Below are 24,639 nucleotides of genomic sequence, written 5' to 3'. Positions count from 1 at the left end.
GAAGAGATAAAGCCACCAGAAAAGTGAGTAAGAAGAACTCAAATAAAAATTTTAAAGTATTTCTGAAAAAAACTGAGATTGGGCTACCATGAGTGATTGAAACCCCTAGAAGCCACAAACATTAGGAGAGTTTGCACCTGTTCTCAGACTCTGCTGCACAGCCTTCACTTGGTAGTCACAAGCGAGTGAAGCCGTCATGGAGGACTGGAGAAAGCTCTACTCTGGGGCAGGGCTGGTGGAGGGGCATGTCTGCTGCTACAGAAAGGGCCGGAAGCACTACAGAAAGCATTGTTGCCAAAGAACAGTAAGCCCTGACATTCCTAGGGACACAGGAGAAAAATCCTTGTGACTGGGGAAAGGAAAATGAAAACCACCTTTCTCACAAGGGGAGTGTCGAGACTATGAAATTTACATAGAAAGATAAAGAAGCTAGAATAGTCAGAATAACTCTGAAAGAAGGACCAAAATGGAGCTTTCAATCTACTTGATATCAAAGTTTACCATGAAGCAACATTCTTAAGGCAGTGTGGTGTTGGCAAAGGGTTGGAATAGATTAGAATAGAACACTGCAATAGAATAGAAAGTTCAGTAATAGACCCACACAGATAGGGTTAATTTTCAACAAAGTTTCAAAATAAACTCAATGGAGAAAGCATAATCTTTAAAACATTACTGCTGCTACCTCTGCGGTATTATTGCCTAATATTTACTAATTGTTGATTTGCACTATTGTAAACCATTTGCCAGAGTTATTTCACTTAATAATAGTTTTGTGATGATGTTACTATTGTTCTCTTCATTTAATGGAGAAGAAAAATAATGTTTAGAAGGGTTATATTATATGATAAAATCATAAAAATAGTGAGTGTCCAGTAGTCTGTAGTGGAAGTCTGGGTTGACAGTGGCCTGCCGAGGGGTCAGGAGCACTGAATACAATAGTCCTGGGAGCCATGGCATGCTGGCATAAGTCCCTTTGAAGGAGGTCACCATTAACCCTACCATAGTTTGACCTCAGGCCAAATTACAGGGAGGGAACACAGCCCCACCCATCAGCAGAAAATTGGATTAAAGATTTACTGAGCATAGCCCTGCCCATCAGAGCAAGACTCAGTTTGCCCCACAGCCAGTAGTACCTCCCATCAGGAAGCTTCCACAAGCCTCTTATCCTTATCCATCAGAGGCCAGACAGATTGAAAACCACAATCACAGAAAGCTAACCAAACTGATCACAGCCTTGTCTAACAAAAAATCTATAAGCAACACTGTGTAGGGCCACTCAAGATGGAAGGGTCATGGTGGAGAGTTCTGACAAAACGTGGTCCACAGGAGAAGGGAATGGCAAACCACTTCAGCATTCTTGCCTTGAGAACCCCATCAACAGTATGCAAAGGCAAAAAGATATGACACTGAAAGATGAATTCCCCAGGTCAGTAGGTGCCCAATATGCTGCTGGAGAAGAGCAGAAATTGAGTCCAGAAGGAATGAAGAGGATGAGACAAAGCAGAAACAAAGCCCAGTTGTGTATGTGACTGATGGTGAAAGTAAAGTCTGATGCTATAAAGAACAATATTGCATAGGAACATGGAATGTTAGGTCCATGAATCAAGGTAATTTGGAAGTGATCAAACAGGAGGTGCCAAGAGTAAACATTGACACTTTAGGAAAAAGTGAACTAAAGTGAACTGGAATGGGCAAATTTAATTAAGATGATCATTATATCTACTATTGTGGACAAGAATCCCTTAGAAAAAATGGAGTAGCCCTCATAGTTAACAAAAGAGTTTGAAATGCAGTACTTGGGTAATCTCAAAAATGACAGAATGATCTCTGTTGGTTTCCAAGGCAAACCATTCAATATTACATTAACCCAAGTCTATGCCTCAACCACTAATGCCGAAGAAGCTGAAGTTGAATGGTTTTATGAAGACTTACAAGACCTTATAGAACTAACACCAAAAAAAAAAAAAAAAAAAAAAAAGTCCTTTTCATCATAGGGGACTGGAATGCAAAAGTAGGAAGTCAAGATACCTGGAGTAACAGGCAAGACTGGTCTTGGAACAGAAGGAAGCAGGGCAGAGTTAACAGAGTTTTGCCAAGAAAACACACTGGTCATAGCAAACACCCTCTTTCAACAATACAAGAGATGACTCTACGTGTCGACATCACCAGATGGTCAACACTGAAATCACTGATTATATTCTTCGCAGCCAAAGATGGAAAAGCTTTATACAGTCAGCAAAAACAAGACTGGGAGATGACTGTGGCTCAGATCATGAACTCCTTATTGCCAAATTCAGACTTAAATTGAAGAAAGTAGGGAAAAACACTCAGCCATCCAGATATGATTTAAATCAAGTCTCTTACAATTATACAGTAGAAGTGACAAATAGATTCAAGGGATTAAGGATCTGAAGAACTGTGGATGGAGGTTCGTAACATGGTACAGGAGGCAGTGATCAAGACTATATCAAGAAAAAGTAATAAAAAAAGACAAAATGTTTGTCTAAGGAGGCCTTAAAAATATCTGAGAAAAGAAGAGAAGCTAAAGACAAAGGATAAAAGGAAATATATACCCATCTGAATGCAGAGTTTCAAAGAATAGCAAGGAGAGATAAGAAAGCCGTCCTAAGTGATCAATGCAAAGAAATTGAGGAAAACAATAGAAATAAAAGACTAGAGCTATCTTCAAAAAAAATTAGAGATACCAAGGGAGCATTTCATGTAAAGATGGACACAATAAAGGGCAGAAACAGTATGTACCTAACAGATGCAGAAGATATTAAGAAGAGTTGTCAAGAATACACAGAGCTATACAAAAAAAGATCTTCGTGACCCAGCTAACCACAATAGTGTGGTCACTCACCTAGAGCCAGACATCCTGGAATGTGAAGTCAAGTGGGACTTAGGAAGCATCACTGTGAACAAAGCTAGTGGAGGTGATGGAATTCCAGTTGAGCTATTTCAAATTCTAAAAGATGGTGCTGTAAAAGTGCTGCATTCAATATACCAACAAATTTGGAAAACTCAGCAGTGGCCACAGGACTGGAAAAGGTCAGTTTTCATTCAAATCCCAAAGAAAGGCAATGCCAAAGAATGTTCAAAATACTGCACAATTGTACTCATTTACACACTAGCAAAGTAACACTCAAAATTCTCCAAGCTAGGCTTCAACTGTCCATGAGCTGAAAACTTCCAGATATTCAACCTGGATTTAGAAAATGCAGAGGAACCAGAGATCAAATTGAGAACACCTGTTGGATCATAGAAAATGCAAGAGAATTCTAGAGAAACTTCTATTTCTGCTCCATTGACTAAGCAAAACCTTTGACTGTGTAGATCACAACAAACTGGAAAATTCTTAAAGAGATGTGAATACCAGACCACCTTAGCTGCCTCCTGAGAAATCTGAGTGCAGGTCCAGTTCTAACTGTTGTTAGACACAGAACTAACAACAGTTAGAACTGGACATGGAACAGCAGTCTGGTTCCAAATTGGGAAAGGAGTACATCAAGGCTGTATATTGTCACTCTGCTTATTTAACTTACATGCAGAGTACATCATGTGACACGCCAGGCTGGATGAAGCACGAGCTGAAATCAAGATTGCAGGGAGAAACACCGATAACCTCAGATATGCAGATGACACCACTCTTATGGCAGAAAGTGAAGAGGAACTAAAGAGCCTCTTGACGAAAGTGAAAGAGGAGAGTGAAAAAACTGGCTTAAACTCAACATTCAAAAAATGGAAGATCATGGCATCTGGTCCTATCACTTCGTGGCTAATAGAATGGGAAACAATGGAAACAGTGACAGATTTTATTTTCTTGGGCTCCAAAATCACTGCAGATGGTGACTGCAGCCATGAGATTAAAAGACGCTTGCTCCTTGGAAGAAAAGCTATGACCAACCTAGACAGCATATTAAAAAGCAGAGACATTACTTTACCAACAAATGTTCTTCTAGTCAAAGCTATGGCTTTTCCAGTAGTCATGTATGGATATGAGAGTTGGACCATAAGGAAAGCTGAGCACTGAAGAATTGATACTCTTAAAACATGATGTTGAAAAAGACTCTTGGAGAATCCCTTGGACTGCGAAGAGCTCTAACCAGTAAATCCTGAAGTAAATCAGTCCCGAATATTCATTGGAAGGACTGAAGCTGAAGTTCCAATACTTTGGCCACATGATGCAAAGAGCTGACTCATTAGAAAAGACAGTGATGCTGAGAAAGATTGAATGCAGGAAAAGGGGACAGCAGGAGATGGTTGGATGGCATCACCGACTCAATGGACATGAGTTTGAGCAAGCTGTGGGAGATAGTGAAGGATGTGGAAGCCTGGCATGCTGCAGTCCATGGGGTCACAAAGAGTTGGACACCACTGAGTGACAGAACACCAACAATAAGAAAATACATGGACATATATTCTTAGCAAGTAAGAAATTCAAATAAGAATTGAAAGAAGAACATAGCTTTAAGAAACATGGTCTTGGTGCAAATAGATGGGAGATTATCTCTAATCAGTAATATTATAACAAATTTCATCCCCAAATTTACTTTAAATGTAAAAATTAATCTTATAATGGAAAGTATCTAATATAAAATATGTTAATGATAAATGTAAATAGACTACGCATTCAAATTAAAGGAAAATGACAATAAAATAAATATCCACTCAAATTAAAATCCCACCTTCTTAAAGTTTAGATTATGACTTTGTAATATGTATTTAATATCTATTTCTAATAAAGTTAATTTCCTTTTTAATTTCTTTCCATTTAACTTTTTTCTTAGCTATGTCCCCATGTATTTTTCGGCTTACCATTTCAAAAGTTTATCAATTTCCAAAACATTGAAACTTTGAGATTTTTATTAAAGTATATTTACCTTATAATTCAGATTGGCTTTTTTTAAATTTTTGATGTTTCCACTTATAACAGGTTTTAATTTCTCCTTAGTGTGTCTCACTCTGTTCTAATTATTGATGCTTCTTTGTTTTCTGTTGGTTTAAGTTTCTATTATTAAGTCATTTAAAAATTTTAAGTCCTAATTTCTTTCCTTTACAGAACTATTATTATATTAAGCATCTCTAGAAAGTGATTTCAGTATTAAAATATTTCATTATCATATTTCAATAGCACTTTGTTTTCATTTTTGCCATAAAGTCCACAAACAGATCCAGCACATAATGATGACTTTGAGCCTCCTTTAACTATTGACTGAATTCTATGATGCTACCTTTGACTTATTCATTTAAAGTGGCTTCAAAATTCCACTTAGAAAATTCTCTGAGGCCTCCATTTTTATAATTTCTCCACATTGTGTATATGGCACAAAGGCAATATATTTAAATGCAAATTCTGCTGCCATGTTTTGAGCACCTGTCATAGCCTAGATTCTGTGATCAGCTCTCATACACATACAGCCTTAATTACTCTTCACAACACCACAAGATATGTACTATTTCATTCCGTTTTAAGTGAGAATGCATTTTAAACTCTTAAAGAAAGATAACGAGCATGTTTTAAATTCTGAGAAGCCTCTTCCTACATCCCTTACTTAAAAATCATGAAGAAAACAGCTTTTTAGAACAGATTTTCCAAGCGTGGAACTTTTACATTTTTTCAGATGGGTTTCTTAGGTTGGCTTTTGTGTGGCATTTGTATACTGAGCAGCGTGTTCTTTATACTATCCCTTACATAAAACAGTGGAATTTTCTCTGAACAACATTAAGTCAGCAAGAGAGAAAACTGCAGTCCATGAAGTACTTATAAGATTGCAAGGGAAGTTGAATCAAATGAAATATGACCCTTGAAAAGCTCAGATATTCTGAACTTTCATCTAAAAACAAAGTAGATGAAGTACACAGTGGCACAGCCAGTTGAGTCCCAGAGAAGGAGGATCATTCAGAATTCCCTGTTCCTGCCAAAGGCATTATTAAAGAGCTGTTGCCCGTCGTTTAATATTTTGTTGTTTTCAGGGGCATTGATCTTTACCCCAAGATGAGGTCATTTCATGGCTATTTCTTTGGTCTCCTAGATTCAAATGTAGGTTTCTTTGAAAGAAGATATAGTTTTCCTTATTGTGCTATTTAGGACAACAGCAGTCAGATTTTGAGAATCTCCAGCTCTAAGCCACTTTCACAAGGCAGCCAAGCACTCACTCAGAGCAGGGTTCCCGTTTCTTCCAAAGAGTGGGGTTTGGGTACAGAACAGGAATCGCTAAAGATAATTACCATGATTCTGCCGCAGAGACCCAACTGTGTATGTGTAGAGTGAGTGTGTGCGTGTGTGTGTGTCTGGGTGTGAGACAGAGGGAGAGAGAATAAGACAATGATTTGGTTCAATGATAAATGCAACTAGTTAAGAATTACAAGCCTTGCACTATAAAGTCAATTTTTGTCTTCTAGAGTGAAACTGATTATTTTATTAAGCTATCCAAACAGAAAATATTTTTGTTCAGTGTGTTTAATCATGCTTCAAGAGTAGTTGACAAAAAGACACTATGTACGATCAATGAGTATCTATGAAACATAAAGCACGATGCTAGCTGTTGTTCATACAGAAGTGAACATGGCAGGAACTCAGACACTGTTAAATAGCTCAAAAATGAATTATGCATTTGCAATTTTGGTTAAGAGTCACTTGAAGGAGAAAGACCACAAAGGGACCTGTTACAGGAGTCATATTTGTTATTCCTTCTTGTAATTGTGTGTGTGTGTGTGTGTGTGTGTGTGTGTGTGTGTGTGTGTGTAATCCTGGACTCCAACTGATAACAAGCATCTTGTTGGGGTATGGCATCTGGCATGTTGGAAGAAAGATTAGAAAAAACAAACAAAAAACATGAATTTGTCGCTTCTCTTCAATTCTAGGATTCTAGGATTATTGTGTTATTCCTTATGCTATTTACTGTTGGATGATTAAGAACTAAAGTCTGGAATCTCTGTCAGAATTCGTCAAACTAGTATGTCTCCTAGCAGTTAGTCAATGATCTCTCTAAGTTGGGATGAAATTATTAAAAATAAATGGAAACTGTGGTAAATAGGGATTAGGAGGTATAAATTACTAGGTATAAAATAAGTAAGTTACAAGGATTTAATACACACAGGGATTGCATTCAATATTTTATAATAACCTTGGAGTATAGCCTATAAAAACATCCAATTACTATGTGGTACACCTGACACTAATATTGTAAGTCAACTATACTTCAGTAAATGATTCAAATGGAAAATAAATAGAAGCTGTGAAACAGTCCTTGTCCTGGTTCTGGAGAATAACCTTGCCGTTCTGCTAGCACTCTCTGTTAGCATGCCTGAAAGTAGAAGGCATGGAGTCTGTGGCCTATCATCTCACAGAGCCACTTATTATACTGTTCCCAGAACCATGGCACTTAAGGTAACTGCAAAATAATTTTATATGTTATAAATCATTTGGATATGATGATTTAGGATGTATATATTCATGTGGGTTATTTAAAATGCTGAAGCAAGTCAATGTGTCAGTATTTATTAGAAGGGACTTGAGAGATTATGATAAATATGACCTATTTTTCCCCCAGAAAAGAACCTAGATATTAGACAAATTAAATGACTGCCTTGATTTCAAAATTGTGCTATTTACAAAAGCAGCTTTATTTATTTATTTATTTGGTTTGTTTTCATGCTAAATGGGCTTTCCTGGTGGCTCAGATGGTAAAGAATCTGCCTGCAATGCAGGAGGCTCCGGTTCTATCCCTGGGAAAGGAAGATCCCGTGGAGAAGGAAATGGCAATTCAGTCCAGTAATCTTGCCTGGAGAATTCCATGGACAGAGGAGGCTGGTGGGCTACAGTCCAAGGGGTCGCAAAGAGTCAGACATGACTGAGCAACAAACACTCACTCACTTCAGGCTAAATAAGCTCAGTTCTTTCCAACATTTTTCACTGGAATTTTCAATTCTCTTACTAATGCAAATACATACTTTGATGAGAAAAAATGTCATTAATAATGTATAAAATAAAAATAAGTAAGGAGAAGTAAACATTTTGTTGGAAATAATCAATTTTCCTTGCATTTTCCCCCTCGCTGCTTCTTATGGTTGCAGCCTGCCGGGAGCCAGCCCACGAGATCCCACCCATGACAGAGTCATGGGAAAGAGGACTGATTTGAGCACGGCTTCTCAGCCCTCAGGGATTCTCGGAAGGCTGCCTCGGTGCTCACCTTAAAGATATCTGTCTTTCTGATGTTTACTATAATAAACCTCTTCTTATTTTCTATGACTTAGGCAAAAGGCCTTTCCTGATTCCCTTCTAAAAAAGATCATTCTGAAACCTCAAATCAACAAGGCCCCTGAACGGTAGCACCCTAAATAAAATTATCTGGGATATAGAGTATGCTGATCTAAATTCCTTTTGCTAACATATTGGTTTGTTTAATAAATGTACCTGTGCCTTTGGAGCTAATGTGCATAACTGCTTCCTAGTAAAAAAACAGCATTGAGAGCCTCCGCACAGAAAGCCCCCATGGGCACAAAAACCCTTCACAGGAAAAAAGGCTTGTTAGGAAATACAAGAAATATTGCTTTATGAAACTGTTACTTAGTCTATATTTACTCACTATGTTTTATACTCTTAATGTAGTTAGCCTATATAATAAAAGCATAATAGTTAGAGATTTATATAAGTAGAAGTTTAGCTTTAATACAAATAATAACACAATTGTTGATTTAACTGATGATTCTTACTTAAAGCTGAACTTCAGCTTGCTGTTCTTTGACTTTATGGAACTACATTCTTTTCTGTTAAGGTCAAGGCGTAGAACAAATTACCAAAAACAGGTTTTACCTTGAACCTTCCTGTTGATGAATTCTTTCCTGATGTGCCCTATACAAAAGTATTCTGATTGATCAACCTTTATCAATAGAGAGTCACAAGGTGTTAGCAGGCCACCAGGCCAGAAGATGATGTAAACAAAATGAGGCTTTTTTGTAACTAAAGACATGCAAACGGCTTCGATGAGGGTCGAAGCTGCTGGCCCATTGAGCTAACTTGATAGGCCCATTAAGATATACCCATTAAGCTGAATTGGTATGTCCCTTAAGCTGAATTGGTATGACTCTATACGTTACATTTGTTTCTATATACCACTAAAAATATAAAAGCTGTCTGGAAAACAATAAAGTCGGAAGACACTTGGAAGACACTTGGAAAAGCTGAGACTCGCTGTGTCTTCTCATTCACATCGCCGACGCCGTCCATCCTGAGGGAACCCCTGGACCTGCTGGAGCTGGACTCTGGCAGCAGCCACCAAAATTTCCTTATGGAGAAGTGAATTCTTCAGCTTTTAGTTTCGGCTCATTTTCTTAGTGTTGTTGTTCTTGGTTTCATTAAGGAGCATTTGTGGACAGAAGCATATTTTGCAGTGCCCATTAGGCTCTCACTAGCAGACTGGTTAGAGATGATAGATGAAATGTTCTTGTTAGCATTACAACAGTTGCACATCAAACCATCTAAGCCTGAACTGAAAGTCTCCAACCCATCCTTCTGGAAAACACATATATATGCACATGATTACTGAAGTGACAGATGCAATTAAATCTGCAACAGCAGGTGTCTGGTGAGAAGGGGCTTGAAAGTGAGCACATGGCTGTGGCCAGTGGTGCTGGGTGGATGTAGCAGCTTAAAAGAAAGCAACTAATCTTTACCTGATTTTCTCTGTCACCTCTTTTGTTCCTATGGCACCAGAGATGTAGGTTCAGTTTCTTCCACATCAGCTCTTACAGAATTACATGTCTTCTCCGAAACGGTCAAATGTCCTTCAGTTCAGTTCAGTTCAGTTGCCCAGTCATGTCCAACTATTTGTGACCCCATGGACTGCAGCATGCCAGGACTTCCTGTCCAACATCAACTCCTAGAGTTTACTCAAACTCATGTCTATTGAGGCGGCGATGCCATCCAACTATTTCCTCTTCTGTCATCCTCTTCTCCTCCTGCTTTAAATCTTTCCCAGCATCAGGGTCTTTTCCAATGAGTCAGTTCTTCCCATCAGGTGGCCAAAGTATTGGAGCTTCAGCTTCAGCATCAGTCCTTCCAATGAATATTCAGGACTGATTTCCTTGAGAACTGACTGGTTTGATCGCCTTGCATTCCAAGAGATTCTCAAGTCTTTTCCAACACCACAGTTCAAAAGCATCAATTCTTCGGTGTTCAGCTTTCTTTATAGTCCAACTCTCGCATGCATACATGACTACCGGAAAAACCATAGCTTTGACTAGATGGACCTTTGTCAGCAAAGTAATGTCTCTGTTTTTAATACGCTGTCTAGGTTGGTCGTAACTTTTCTTCCAAGGAGCAAGCATCTTTTTATTTCATGACTGCAGTCACCATCTGCAGTGATTTTGGAGCCCCCCAAAAATAAAGTCTGTCACTGTTTCCACTGTTTCCCCATCTATTTGCCATGAAGTGATGGGACCAGATGCCCTGATTTTAGTTTTCTGAATGTTGAGTTTTAAGTCAACTTTTTCACTCTCCTCTTTCACTTTCATCAAGAGACTCTTTAGTTCTTCTTCACTTTCTGCCATAAGGGTGGTGTCATCCGCATATCTGAGGTTATTGATATTTCTCCCGGCAATCTTGATTCCAGCTTGTGCTTCATCCAGCCCAGCACTTCTCATGATGTACTCTGCATATAAGTTAAATAAACAGGGTGACAAAATACAGCCTTGATGTACTCCTTTCCTGATTTGGAATCAGTCTGTTGTTCCATGTCCAGTTCTAACTGTTGCTTCTTGACCTGCATACAGATTTCTCAGGAGGCAGGTCAGGTGTTCTGGTATCCATCTCTTGAAGAATTTTCCACAGTTTTTGTGATTTACACAATCAAAGGCTTTGACATAGTCAATAAAGCAGAAGTAGATGTTTTTCTGGAACTCTCTTGCTTTTTTGGTGATCCAATGGGTGTTGGCAAATGCCCTTAGAAATCACCAAACTTGGGATGGATGTAACTGTTGAATTTGGAGTTTTTATTTATCCCATCATTTTCTAACCCTTTGAGGATGCCTGCACCTTGTCTCCCACCAGTTCAAACTATCATTTAGCTATGCACCTATCTCATTTTGCTTCTTATTCAAGCCCATTGCCCTGTTGTTCATCCTAGTGTATGAATTAAACATTTCCCTGTAATAGATAGGTTCAAAAACTCCCATGAAAATTTGACATGTTTTTAGAAAACTCTTCCAGACTCTAAATCTACTTTTTGACTTATTTTGTTTCTAAAATTCATTCACAGGTAATAATTTTTTTAAACTCTGTTAATAATCCTCTTAGGAGATAATTTTGATGCCTGAATAAATATTTAAAAGAGTTCCTATCATGTAGTAGGTGTTTGGTGATTGACAGTTAAAGCATGGAAAAAGTGGGAAGACCTGGATTTCAGTTTCAAGTAAACCTTTGTTCCTGGTATATCTCCAAAGCTTGTTACTCATGCATTCTTAACTGCTTATCCTAGTCTCTTTACACATCAATTTCCTGAGTAGGAAATAAAACTTAACTTGCCATGGTAATTTAAGGATTGGCAGTAACATCCCCAACAGAAATGGGGTGCTCTGTAAATCATAGTGATATCATCATCACCATCATCATTTTTAGCTGCTCACTTCAGGAGCCTGGCATCTTTGAATTAGCTGTTAAAATATGTTCTGTTAGTTTTCCACACAAGAAATAGGATGGTAAACTCATAGCCTCATTGACAGTCTGAAATAAATCCGTGGGAAAGAACACAGTACTGGTATTATGGGCAGGATCCCCAGAAAGAGAAAACTTGGCATAAGTGTGAACTCTAGTCCCAGTGGTGCAATCTTGAGCTCAATGTGTCAGGCTGTAAGCTTCTGCCCCCTATTCCAGTGGTCTTCAATCATTTGGCACCAGAGACCGGTTACGTGGAAGACAATTTTCCCAGGGCTTGGGGTGTAGGAGATAGTTTCAGGATGATTCAAGTGCATTATATTTATTGTTCACTTTATTTCTATTATTATTATGGCATCAGCTCCACCTCAGATCATCAGGCATTAGATCCCGGAGTTTAGTAACCCCTGCCTTATTCTAAGAAGAAGCGAGTTTTTCTTTATTAATTTGCCAAATATTTAAACTATTACACACAGGCCTGCCCCATGGCCTGGAGATGTATGAGAGATTTTCTCTGTCCCTGTGGACTGTACTTGGGGAGAATTGGAAAATAAGCAATCAAATGCATGCTTAGCTTCTGTTTTTTGTTTTTTAATTGAAACTATGAATGCTACAAAGGAAAAGAACAGAATACCATGACCACATTTAATGAGCACCCAAACTAGCCTAAGAGAGCACTGTGGAATATAACAGTACTTTCTGTAATATAGTCATGAGGATTAACTGTTACAATGAGGGAGGATTAATGAGGATTAACTACTACAAAGTGCTTAGCAAGATGACCTGGCACAGAGTAAGGGCTCAGTAATTGTTTGTTATTAAAGCTATGTTTATTGAGCTCCTAATGAATAGTTCGCACAGGAATAAAAACTCTAAACATAAAAGATATGTGACTTCAGTTGCAAAACCTGTCCCCTAAGGATTAAACAGTCCTATTGACAACACAATAGGTCATATAAATATGGGCCTAAATGCCCAGGCAATAAACTTTCAGCAATTCATATCAGGAAAATTATTAACAGGAGTAGATTGAAAGATGATCCCAAGGGTGGTGGAATTTAATCTAGGTCTTAAAAAAAAGACTACCTGTTGTAAAGAAGGAGGGTAAATACAATGGGTTAATATTAATGTGGGCCTTCACTCTTTATTCCCTATAAATGTTAGATTGATTTTAACGTATCACTTGGTAGTTGAGTCTGAATTGGTACAACCGTTCAGTGATGTCATCAAGGACCAAGGGTCTTTCCATATTCCTCCATCATTCTCAGATTGTTTGGAAATCTCCCAAATAAAACAAAAGCACCTTCAAACATATACAAGTAGCTTCAAAGCCAGGGGAATAAGAAGATTTTTACCCCAGAAACTTTTTTGTAATTCAGAGAGGAAAATGTTTTCCATAAGTACCCCCGACGGATTTCTTCTACACATCATTGGACAGAAAGGATTGCAGATCTGTCCCTAATCCAGCATTTGATAAAAAGGAATGAAAGTACCAAGAATGGTTTAGATGGATCATGATTCATCCCTTTAATATGGCATCTGGTGTTTGAATGCATGCATGCCTGTTCAATTGTGTCCGACTCTTTGTGACTCCATGGACTATAGCCCAGCAGGCTCCTCTGTCCATGGAATTTTCCAGGTATTCTTGCCTGGCATACTGGAGTGGGTTACCATTTCCTACTCCATGGAATCTTCCAACCCAGGGATCCAAACCTGCATATCCTGCATTGGCAGGTGGGTTCTTTACCACTGTGCCACCTGGGAAGCCCATTTGGCATTCAAAAGCAGCAAAAACAAAAAAAGTTCTTCCAACAAAGGACTGAGGGGAAAGTTGCCTCCCGGGGCAATTATCAGCCACACTTCCTCTCCCTCATCCTTTATTTGGGAATTCTCCTCTCATATTACTCTCTCTTAAGAGCCCAAAGAAGAGCTCATTCTTAGTGTATTATGTCCCTGATTCCCACAGACTGACTCCATTTTCTCCTGTAAGAAAGACTTGGTTTCACCTTCTTTACCTATTATCTGCAAGACATAATTAGCTGGAATTTCTTCTCAAAGAACTTGCAGGTGCATGATGTTACATGGGAGTAGTCTGAGAGATGGAACACATGGGTAGAGCCAAGAAACCTTTCATAGAGTCATGTGATAAAATCAAGGACAACAGTGCCTAATTGTTGTAGACTTAGATCCAGAATCTTGGGAGGAGTGATAAATAGCTTTGGTATCAGAACGACTGGTGAGCACAGACTCAAAGTTAACAAAGTGAGACACAAATAAATAAAAATGTACACTTATTGTATAAAACCATTGGCAATTAGCCAGGAGTGCAAACTCCTTCCACTTATCAAAAATTACCACTCAGTACAATATTTGATTGTGCATGTCATGATATATGGTTTTGATTATCTTCTTTGCAAGTCTTCTAGTCTTAGAGTGGAAAATTCCATACCTCTATGTTTTGCCTACACAGCAAGTCGATCTATTCACAACATTAAATGTTTAGAAAGTATCTTTGTAAAACAAGAAATGTTATTCCCCTGACCCTCTCAACTGAGGTTGTTCGAGCTCAGTACAGCATATGGTACAGAAAAGCCCTGATCAATTAAATCAATAGGGGGCATGGAAGCATGGGTTCACAGGGAACATGCAAGTGTAACTGTGGTGGAAGAAGCAGAAAAATAGATACAGGCAATTTCAAACTTTTACAGAGAAGAGAGAACTAAAAGTTGTTGGGAAGACTGCTTTAAGAAGTTAAATACAAAAGAAGAAAGGAAAAAAGTGCAGGCATTTGTAGAAATAGAGTCCAGGCCTTGCTGGGAGTTTCATTTCTGTAGCTATTACACTCTTCTGTAGTCTCCCACCATCAACTAGACAAAAGCCCCCGTTACTCCTCATTTTAATATTTTTAAAAATTTTTACTGGAGTTTAGTTGCTTTACAATGTTGGTTTAGTTTCAGCTGTACAGCAAAGTGAATCACATATATGTATACGTTTTATTGTCATTGTTTAGTCACTAAGTCATGTCCAACTCTATGCAGCTCCATTGACTCTGTGGATTCACCGTCAGGCTCCTCTGTCCATGGGATTTCCCAGGCAAGAACACTGGAGTGGGTTGCCATTTCCTTCTCCAGGGGATCTTTCAGACCCAGGGATCAAATATGTGTCTCATGTTGCAGGCGGCTTCTTTACTGCTGAGCCACCGAGGAAGTCCATATGTGTACGTATATCCCCTTTGTTTTTTAATTTCCTTCCCATTTAGGTGACCTCAAAATACTGAGTAAAGTTCCCTGTGCTATACTTTAGTAGGTTCTTACTAGTTATCTATTTTATACATAGTATCAATCGTGTATATATGTCAATCCTAACCCCCAAATTCATCCAACCCTTCCTTCTTCCGCTTGGTGTCACATGTTTGTTCTCTATGTTTGTTCTCTATGTTTGTGTCTCTATTTCTGCTTTGCAAACAGGTTCATCTGCATGGACCTAATTTTAATATTTCATATTTTCATAAGTTGTCGTATACTTGACATGTAAAACAGTGGCCAGTCTTTTGTGTCTGAATTTGTGCCAGAGGGTTAAAGAAAAGGGATGGCCATGGGAACCCTGGGTATCTGCAGTAGAAGAAAGGCTGGGAGACACGTTAGTTTCATAAAGAGAGTTGAAGCCGCCTATCTTGGGCTGATTGGAATAGTCGGTTTCAGTCCTTCTCCTCTGAAATATTTAATCTGCCCTTGCAATGTCTGTCACCAGGTACTCAGCACTTTTGTGCTGGCTTCTCCTCTACATCAAATACACAAACAGTCAATTGCTAAGGTCTCTGATCTCTGCAATACAATGTTTGGTTTGGCTGAGAAAAATTACAGAACCAAGGATAATGGGACAGGCATTATATAAAGGGGAGCAGAAAGTAAAAAAGGTCACTGGAAACCAAGAAGCATCATATCTTTCCCCATGCTTATGGAGATTTGAGGTTTTAATCCAGAATAACTTGTTACAAAGGATTTGGGGACCATGCATAGCCCAGATATGGTGGGAGAGAAAGAGAAGGGCAGCCCCCACTGCCCTGCAAAGCCTGTCCCTCAGGGATAGAGGTCACCACCACTGCCCTTTTGAGTTGAGACTGTGACGATGATGTAACCCCACTTTCTTGAGACTGGGCAGCAGATACGTAGGGATTAGAGGATAAAGGGTGGGGGAATAAGAGGAACTTCTTATTTCTGAAGATGTGTTTGACCACACATGAACAAAAACAAATGGATACTATGTTTTAAACAAAAGTACAGAAACCACCTTCAGGCACTCAGACAGGTAGAAAGGAATCAAGGGGGGAAAAAAGACAGAAAACTAACTCTCGCCGACTGTCTTCTGTCTGCACCAACAGTGAGCATTTGTTTATTTGAATGCATCAAACCCTTTGAACTTGTTAATGTTTTTATAAAACTCATGCTAAGATTTGATGGCACATTTTGGTGTCAGAGTAAATTCTGAGAAGTAGAATTTTTTTATGATTTGAGCTGTACAGGTGGGGTTTACTTTTTGAAGCATTCTGTCTAGAACCTCATGTGTCAGTCCTTTGTTTTTACATGTTAAAAATCTGTTGCTTTGTCCTTGGTCTGAATTAGGACCAATCATCCATGAATACACAGAGATGGATGAAATCGATTTCAAATCAGTGAGCCTAATTGCAGCGATGTAAACTAAATATAAGCTGTCATCCTATAGCATTGCCTCAAGAAAACCAGGTCCTTAAGAAATAGCCTGTGATTGTGGTGGATATTCTGGTGAATAAATAAGCTGCTGCTGCTTAAATACGCCTTTACAATATACCTGACAATAAAGGGGAGAGACAACTGATGCTCTTACAAATAAAACAGCTACTCTCAGAAAAGGTAAGGTATCCTAAAAGTCAGTGTCCTTTCTGCATCCTCACATGCAGCAAATATAGCAGTAGTTTGCTAGTAAATTTAGCTTGTGTGTTTTGAGCAATTACTTTGTGCCAAGAAGTTTACAGTGGTTATCTGGTGGAATGCTCGAAACACACCTGTGAAATTAGTATTATTAATGTCATCATGTTACATATAAGATAACTTGTATGGATGTCCAAGGTCACAGAGTCCCTTGATGATAGACCTGGAATTTGAATGCAGATATATCTAGCCTGGTGCCTACACTTTTAACTTTCACTCACCTACTAGGGTGGATGAAATATCTAGACCATCTCCTGGCTTTTGCTGAATAGTAAAAATAAATGTTTTATCTATAGCCCCTTTGTTTTTTCTGTGCATATCACCTGCACTTATCAATATAAGAGTCCTGACAGGTGGGCAAAAAGATTCATTTACTACAGGCATGAATCACCAAAACAAATTTCTAGGTCCTCTTGATTCTTCGTGCATGGTCATTCCTACATTTCAGTCCGTGTCTTAGTCTGTTCAGGCTGCTATAACAAAATACCACAGACTGGGCAGCCTATCAACAACAGAATTTTTTTCTCATAGTGCTGGAGTCTGGAAAGTCCAACATCAAGAACCAACATAGTTGGGTGAAGGCCATTTCCTTGGTTCATAGCCAGTGACCTCTTCCTGTGTCCTCATTTGGTGAAAGGAGTTGGAGAACTCTCTGTAGCCTCTTGTATTAGACAATTTTATTAGACACTAATCTCATTCATGAAAGTTCCACCTTATAATATAAGTGCTTCCCCAAAGCCCCATCTGCTAATACCATATCTTGAGAGTTAGGATTTGAACATAAGAATTTTGGCAAGACACAAGAATTCAGACCACAGCACTCCTTCACAGCCTAAACCTGTGTTTGTAACAAATCTGGCAATTCAGAATAATATCCAATATGATGTTCTACCCTTTCTTCATTCCAACTGGAATACATGGTAACTCACACTTTCTTACCAATATAAACCAGGGTACATTCTCTTCGGGCTTCCCTGTTAGCTCAGTTGTAAAGAATCCACCTGCCAACACACAAGACTCGGGTTTGATCCCTGGGTGGGGAAGATCCCTTAGAGGAGGGCATGGAAACCCACTCCAATATTTTTGCCCGGAGAAGTCCATGGACGGAAGAACCCGGAGGGCTATAGTCCATGGGGTCACAAACAGTCAGACACAACTTAGTGACTAAATAACAACAACATATTCTGTTTAGCCTAGAACATTCACACTGCTTTCTGACATGTCAGAATTTCAGAATCAAACACCTCGGTACTTTCTAATGGAAAGCACATTAAAAGTATTCAGTTTAAGTAGTTTAAAGATAATCTTGACTTTCAGATGGCTTACCGAGCTCTTTGAGGGGCAGGGAAACGCCAGAGAAATCCTTTGTGCTCCAGTCCCCTTCCCCAAGTTTGATTAGATAAAAGCAGAAGCAGTTGGCCTTTCAGTTACTGTTCCCACCATAGCCACCTGAGATATTCTTCAAATGCTCTCCTGTTATATCTAAAATAGTAACATTTCTGCTAACCAATAATTCATTGTAACTACATGAACAAAATACTGAACAACTGTCTATAGGACCCAAGAGGAAATTACTAGATAAGGCTTAACCAGTTCTAATTTATTTTCCCAAAGGTCACAAGGTTCATCAACCAGTAGTCAAACAAAGCTGCCAATGTGGTTCTATGGCAGTGACAAAAAGCATAATGATTTAGGAAAGTAAGTAAAATCAGTGTTTCTTGATGGCCCATATATGGGGGATGAGATGGAGGAAGATGCAAGAAAAGGGCAGATCATGAAGGGCCTTATGTACCAAGATTTTGGATTTTAATATTCAAAATAAATTTACAGAGACTTTTTTAATTGGAGAAAAAAGTAAATAAATTTGCAGAGTATCAGTTCTGTTCCAGGGAACCGTTTGAAACAAGGAATACACAACAGTTACCATGACAGGAATAATTCCAGCACTCATGGAATTTAGTGTCCCACAGACAAAGCACATGATAATTCCCAAAGGGGAGGGGAGGCATTTGAAGAGTATCACATAGGTAAATTACAGTATCAGTTTTACTTTAATTTCTCAAAAATCAGCTCTCCAAGCCTTTTTTTTTCCTTCCTCGGAAGGAGAAGTGAAGATATATGAAAAGCTTCTTACAAAATTCCTGGATGTTTGACAGCTGAATCAAAAATCATCTCTCCCTGTACTTGTGATACACAAACAAGAGGTGGCTGGTGGCAGCGACCCTGTGGGAAGTGTTTGCACCCATACACCAGGCTCTTCCAGGCTCAGCTGGGTCAGCCTCCCAGTGGGAGCCGTGAAGTCCTGGGGCTCTTCGTTTAGAAACAAATGCAACAGAATCTACAGAATATTTGCCTATAAAACACAGTGGCCACAAGTCTGTTCATATGTCCGTGTTTCCATTTCTGCCCTGAATGTAGATTCATCAGTACCGTCTTTCTGTATTCCATTTATATGTGTTAATATATTTGTTTTTCTCTTTCTGACTTCACTCTGTATAATAGTAGAGGAAGGGGAAGATGGAACAAATTAGGAGAGTAGCATTGAAACATAGACATTACCATGTGTAAAATAGATAGCTGGTGGAAATTTGCTATGTGACACAGGAAGCTCAAATCCATGCTCTGTGACAATGCAGAGGGGTGGGATGGGGTGAGACGTGGGGGGAAAGTTCAAGAGAAAGGAGATATAGGCGTACCTATGGCTGATTCATGTTGATGTATGGTAGAAATAAACACAATATTGTAAAGCAATTATCCTCCAATTAAAAATAAATCAATTTTTTTTAAAAAAGCAAAAACAAAATAACTTTCAGAGATTTTAACTTTCAGAGAAAATAACTTTCAAAGTGACTTTCAGAGATTTCAAACTTTTTCTAATAATACTGACATTTGATGACTTTTTGGAACTGCTTTTAAAACACAAGATAAAATGAAGATAATTATTTTAAGATTGTGTATTATTCCAGTGGTTCTCAAAATGCAGTCTCTAGAAAAGTAACATCAATATCATTTGATAGAAATGCATTTCTAGGTCCTCCCCGAGACCTACTGATCAGAACCTCTGAGGGTGATACCACCTAAGCTTTCCATGTGATTCTGATGATGCCTGTCTTAGGATCACATTTTGAGATGCTCTCTGTCATGTCCAACTCATTTTGGACCCCATGGGCTACAATCCCATGGGACTGTAGCCCACCAGTTTCTTCTGTCTATGGAATTTTCCAGGCATGAATACTGGAGTGGGTTGCCATTTCCTACTCCAGGAGATCTTCCCGACCCAGGGATCGAACCTGTGTCTCCTGTGTCTCCTGCAGTGACAGGCAGATTCTTTACCACTGAGCCACCTGGGAAGCCTACACTTGGAGAATCACTCTTACCTGGCCAAATTAATGTTATTCAGTTTAATCACTTTTTCATCATATCCACTAATGATCCTTAAGTGACTGGATAGCTTCCAGCAAGTCACCCTAAGGAGATGAGGAGATGAAATGCCCTCATCACAGAGGTTTTCCCAGGAGCTATGCTGCAGGACGTTAAGGTAACTAACAAAAGAACAATAGAAAACAGCAAGAACAGCACAAGATTCTATAACAAGTTTGCTGAAGAGGAGACACTTTTTGAATAAATATATACTCAATCTGTCTAACAACAGGTTTATGGAGAAATCGGTGGCCTTGTAATTCAGACTTAATACAATTGAAGCCATATTTCTCTCTTCTGACTTATTTTCTGTCATCTCTCCGTGATAGGGATACTAATCAAGCCACTAACTGGAGCACACATGCAGCAGAGTTGTTCAATCTTGAACTTCGGTGTTGGGTTTAAGAAAACTCTTTGACTCCCATTGCCTTATCATTTTACCTCCTTAATAACGTTGCTAGTCACAGAACCAGATAGGCACACACTCATCCAGTGCTTCAGCAGCTCGTGGGTGGCATTTCTACCTTCCAGAGCTCATGGCACTTCCAGCGGGAAGTAGTACAGGTTGACATGGTTATAACTTCAAGCAAGGGGTGGCAGCTCTTGTGCACTTTAATTTGCCAATTCTGTTACAATGCTCTTTTACTAGTAAAGAAACTCACGAGTATTGTTTTTTCTTTTTTACTACCCAGTATAAAATTTATATTTGCTCTGTAGAAAGTGAATTTAAAAAAAAAATTTTTAAATATAGTTGATTTACAATGCTGCATTAGTTTCAGTGTACAATAGAGTGATTCAGTTGTACATACATAAATATATATATACATATTCTTTTTTTCACATTCCCTTCCCTTATAGGTTGTTACAAGATATTGAGTATAGTGCCTTGTGCTGTACAGTAGATATTTATTGGTTATGATTTATATACAGTAGTATGTATATTTTAATCCCAAACCCCTAAATTATTCCTTCCCCCTCCTCCCCTTTGGTAACCATGTTTATTTTCTATGTCTGTGAGTCTATTTCCTTTTTGTACGTAAGTTCATCTTTTTCAGATTCCACATATAAGTGATATCATCTGATATTTGCCTGGCTTACTTCACTTAGTATGATAATATATAGGTCCACCTATGTTGCTGTAAATGCCCATTGTTTCATTTTTTTTGTGGCTGAATAATAATCCATTGCATATATGCATTATATCTTCTTTAATCATTCAGCTGTTGATGGATACTTAGGTTGCTCTGTATCTTGGCTATTGTAAATAGTGCTCCTGTGAACACTGGGATGCATGTATCTCTTTAAATTGTGTTTTCCTCTAGAAACTCATAGGCATTTACTATTTGTAAAACGATAACTTTTTAAAGAAGCAACCGACTTATTTTGAAATCGATTTTTAGGTACATTGCTCCTTCTTTCAGACACACAAATTCAGGAGAATAGAAAGAAAGGCAGTTTTGGTTTTACTAAATGAGTGAATTCATAGCAACATTACATAGTCAAAGGGGTTTCTGTCTTAACACAAGTGGTTAGAATTCTAAATAGCTCTAAAGTTCTTGTTCTATTGATTTATATTCAGACCAAAAGGGAAAAAAAAAACCAAAACCCTACTCTGTAAGCCAGGGAAGAACGAGCATGTAGACAGATAATACAGATATCGTAGCTGCTGTGTCAGCAGTTTTCAATACTCAGCTCAACAGACAAAGAGATTCTCTCCTGACATCTGTGTTTATGTACAGCAAGCGAAACAACCCCACTTACCAGTATGAGTGGTACATATATTTCTTGTCACTTATTACCAAATGGATTATTGCTACCCTCAGAGAAATGCAAATCCTTTTTCTTTAATGGAACAAAAGTCTGGACACACTCGATAAACTCCTTTTGAAATGAAGAAGTGATGTACTTTATAGCATGTCTTTTAGACTCAATTTTAATTATTTCTTTTTAAATGCTGTACACTCTGGTGTCTTGATGCCAAGGGAGACATTTACCGTGACCTCTCACTTACCCTTCGTTAAATTCTAGTAGATTGTAGAGAGAATGTGTTTGCTCTGTGGGAGGAATGGGAAGAATGTGCAAGATGCAGATTTAATTGGTAAAAGAGAATCAGACCTCTGTTCTCCTCCTTCCAACAATCAGAGTGTTTTCTCATTAGGAAATCAGAGTCCTCTCTCGCATCAAACATGCTTCATTGCTAGCAAAATCCACCCTGCCTCTTCTATTTTCTCTCATCCTACAAATGAAAAAAAAAAAAAAATTAAGTTGCCAAAGATAATAGGATGACATCATCAAAGCAGTTCAGGGAAAGTCTGTCTGCTGTAGGCCTGAGACAGATTGTTCCTGAATTTTTCCTTCCCATTCTAGGAAAATGCAGAAGGCCATGGTTATTCCATGGGGAAACACTAAGTTACTAACTGGAATACCCTGGATTTTATGCCAAGCCCACCCCCATTTACATATATATGATAACATATATATTTGATAATATTTCCCTGGTGGCTCAGTGGTAAAGAATCCTCCTGGTAAGCAGGAGACCTTGATTTGATTCCTGGGTCAGGAAGATTCCCTGGAGAAAGAAGTGGCAACCCACTCCAGTATTCTTGTCTGGAGAAATCCATGGAAAGAGGAGTCTGGCTACAGTCCATGGAGTCTCAAGAGTCAGACATAACTTAATGACTAGTGACTAAACAACAACAGTATATTTTATTACACATATATTTAAAAGAAATCATTGGCTACCATAATCAGATGACCTGGAGGAATCTGGTTGTCTTTAGATGTTGCCTAGCAAGTAACCCCCTAGGGTTAATTTTACCATCAAATGTCAGTCAGAAAGTATTGAGTATTTGGGTCCATATATTAAAAAAGAATCTGAGCTCCATTAAGCTAGCAGAAATGAAGAACATTTTGACTGGGATGTCTGTCCTGGATGAGAAAGGGGGAGGGTGATCTTGGGCCAAGGATTATCATTTGTTTTAGGAAGAAAGGACCATTACCCAAATGCCACTCAAATGTCTGATGAACATCTCAAACTCATCTGGCCCATCACTGAAGTTCTCATCTGCTCCGCACCCGCCTTTGTCTCCCACAGTCTTCCCTATACCAACTGGAGACAGCCTCATCATTCCAGCTGCTCAGGCCCAAGACTTGAGAAGCATCTCTGACCCCTCTCTTCCTTCTGATCCCTTTCATCCAGCCTCTCAGGTTATCTAGTTGACTCAACCTTCAAAATAAAGCCACAGTCCATTGATATCACTCGGTAGTAAATACCACCATCTTCTAGGAAACCTAGGAAATCTATCCATCCCCACATTCACATGTAGTCTATTTGCAACGTAAAAGTCAGATTTTTAAAAACTGAAGTCGGATTATGTCACTCTTTGGCCTTCTGCCTATGGGAACCTTTGCGGTGGCCATTTCCTCATCTGGATTCCTGTCCTGCTTTAGGAACAAGCAGGGGAATGTCCTTTGTTCCCTCAAGTCTTTTTCGAACTTCACTTTCTCATCAAGCTTACTCTGGCCTCATGTCGATTGTCCCCAGCACTCCTAATCCTCTTTAACTTGACCTATACTTCAATAGTATATATATATTAACATACCATATCATTTACTTTTACATTATGGTTTGGATTACTTGTTGCCTGGGCTTCCCTGGTGGCTCAGACGGTAAAGCGTCTGCCCGCAATGCAAGAGACTCGGGTTCGATCCCTTGGTTGAGAAGATCCCCTGGAGAAGGAAATGGCAACCCACTCCAGTATTCTTGCCGGGAGAATTCCGTGGACTGAGAAACCTGGTAGGCTACAGTCCATGGGTCGCAAAGAGTCAGACACGACTGAGAAACTTCCCTTCACTTCCCTTCGCTTCTTTCACTAGAGTATATATTTCATATCGACAGTGATTTGGGGATATTTTGTTTACTAAGGGATCCCAAGAACCTAGAATAGTGCCTAGCATATATTAGGCTTTTAATAAACATCACTGAATGAGGGAATAAATCATGTTCACTTGTGAATGTGGAGGATTATACTCAAGTGTTATTATGGATATTAAAGCTCTGAAAACAAAACATCAAATATATAGACACATATATATAAAATCTAGATTTTCATGATATTGATTTTTTAGTTGTTTCTCCCTATCTAGTTTATGAAACTATGCATGGAGAGATGAAACCGTAACAGACTCAGGTGGAATGGTCTACATAAATACTTTAAATGGAAAGGAAAAACCTGAAGAGATTACATTAACCCCCTGAATTTCTACAGCTAAGATGAATTCTTCTCCTCATTAGGAGTTTATTAAATGATGAGTCAATTTCCTTTCATTTTTCTGTAATATTTTCTCTCAAATTTTTGTTATGGCATATGTTTTTAATTCACAGTAATACTAATATAGTTATTAAATTAAATGAGTGCATTTAGCATAATTATCTTAAGTAGATGAAAACTGTATTTGCAGCCACTTGTTTCCAGACTGCATTTTTTATTCAATTTCTTGTTGATGATCAAATTTCCCTTTGCTCTGAGCGAAAGCTCTTGTTCTATCCATCTTCTGGCTCAATAGAACTTTCCAGCAGACTCTAAAAGCTATTAT

This window comes from Giraffa tippelskirchi, chromosome 2, assembly GCF_054371585.1.
Source record: "Giraffa tippelskirchi isolate mGirTip1 chromosome 2, T2T-mGirTip1v1.2.pri, whole genome shotgun sequence".
Classification (NCBI taxonomy): domain Eukaryota; kingdom Metazoa; phylum Chordata; class Mammalia; order Artiodactyla; family Giraffidae; genus Giraffa; species Giraffa tippelskirchi.
This window is presented reverse-complemented; position numbering follows the sequence as displayed.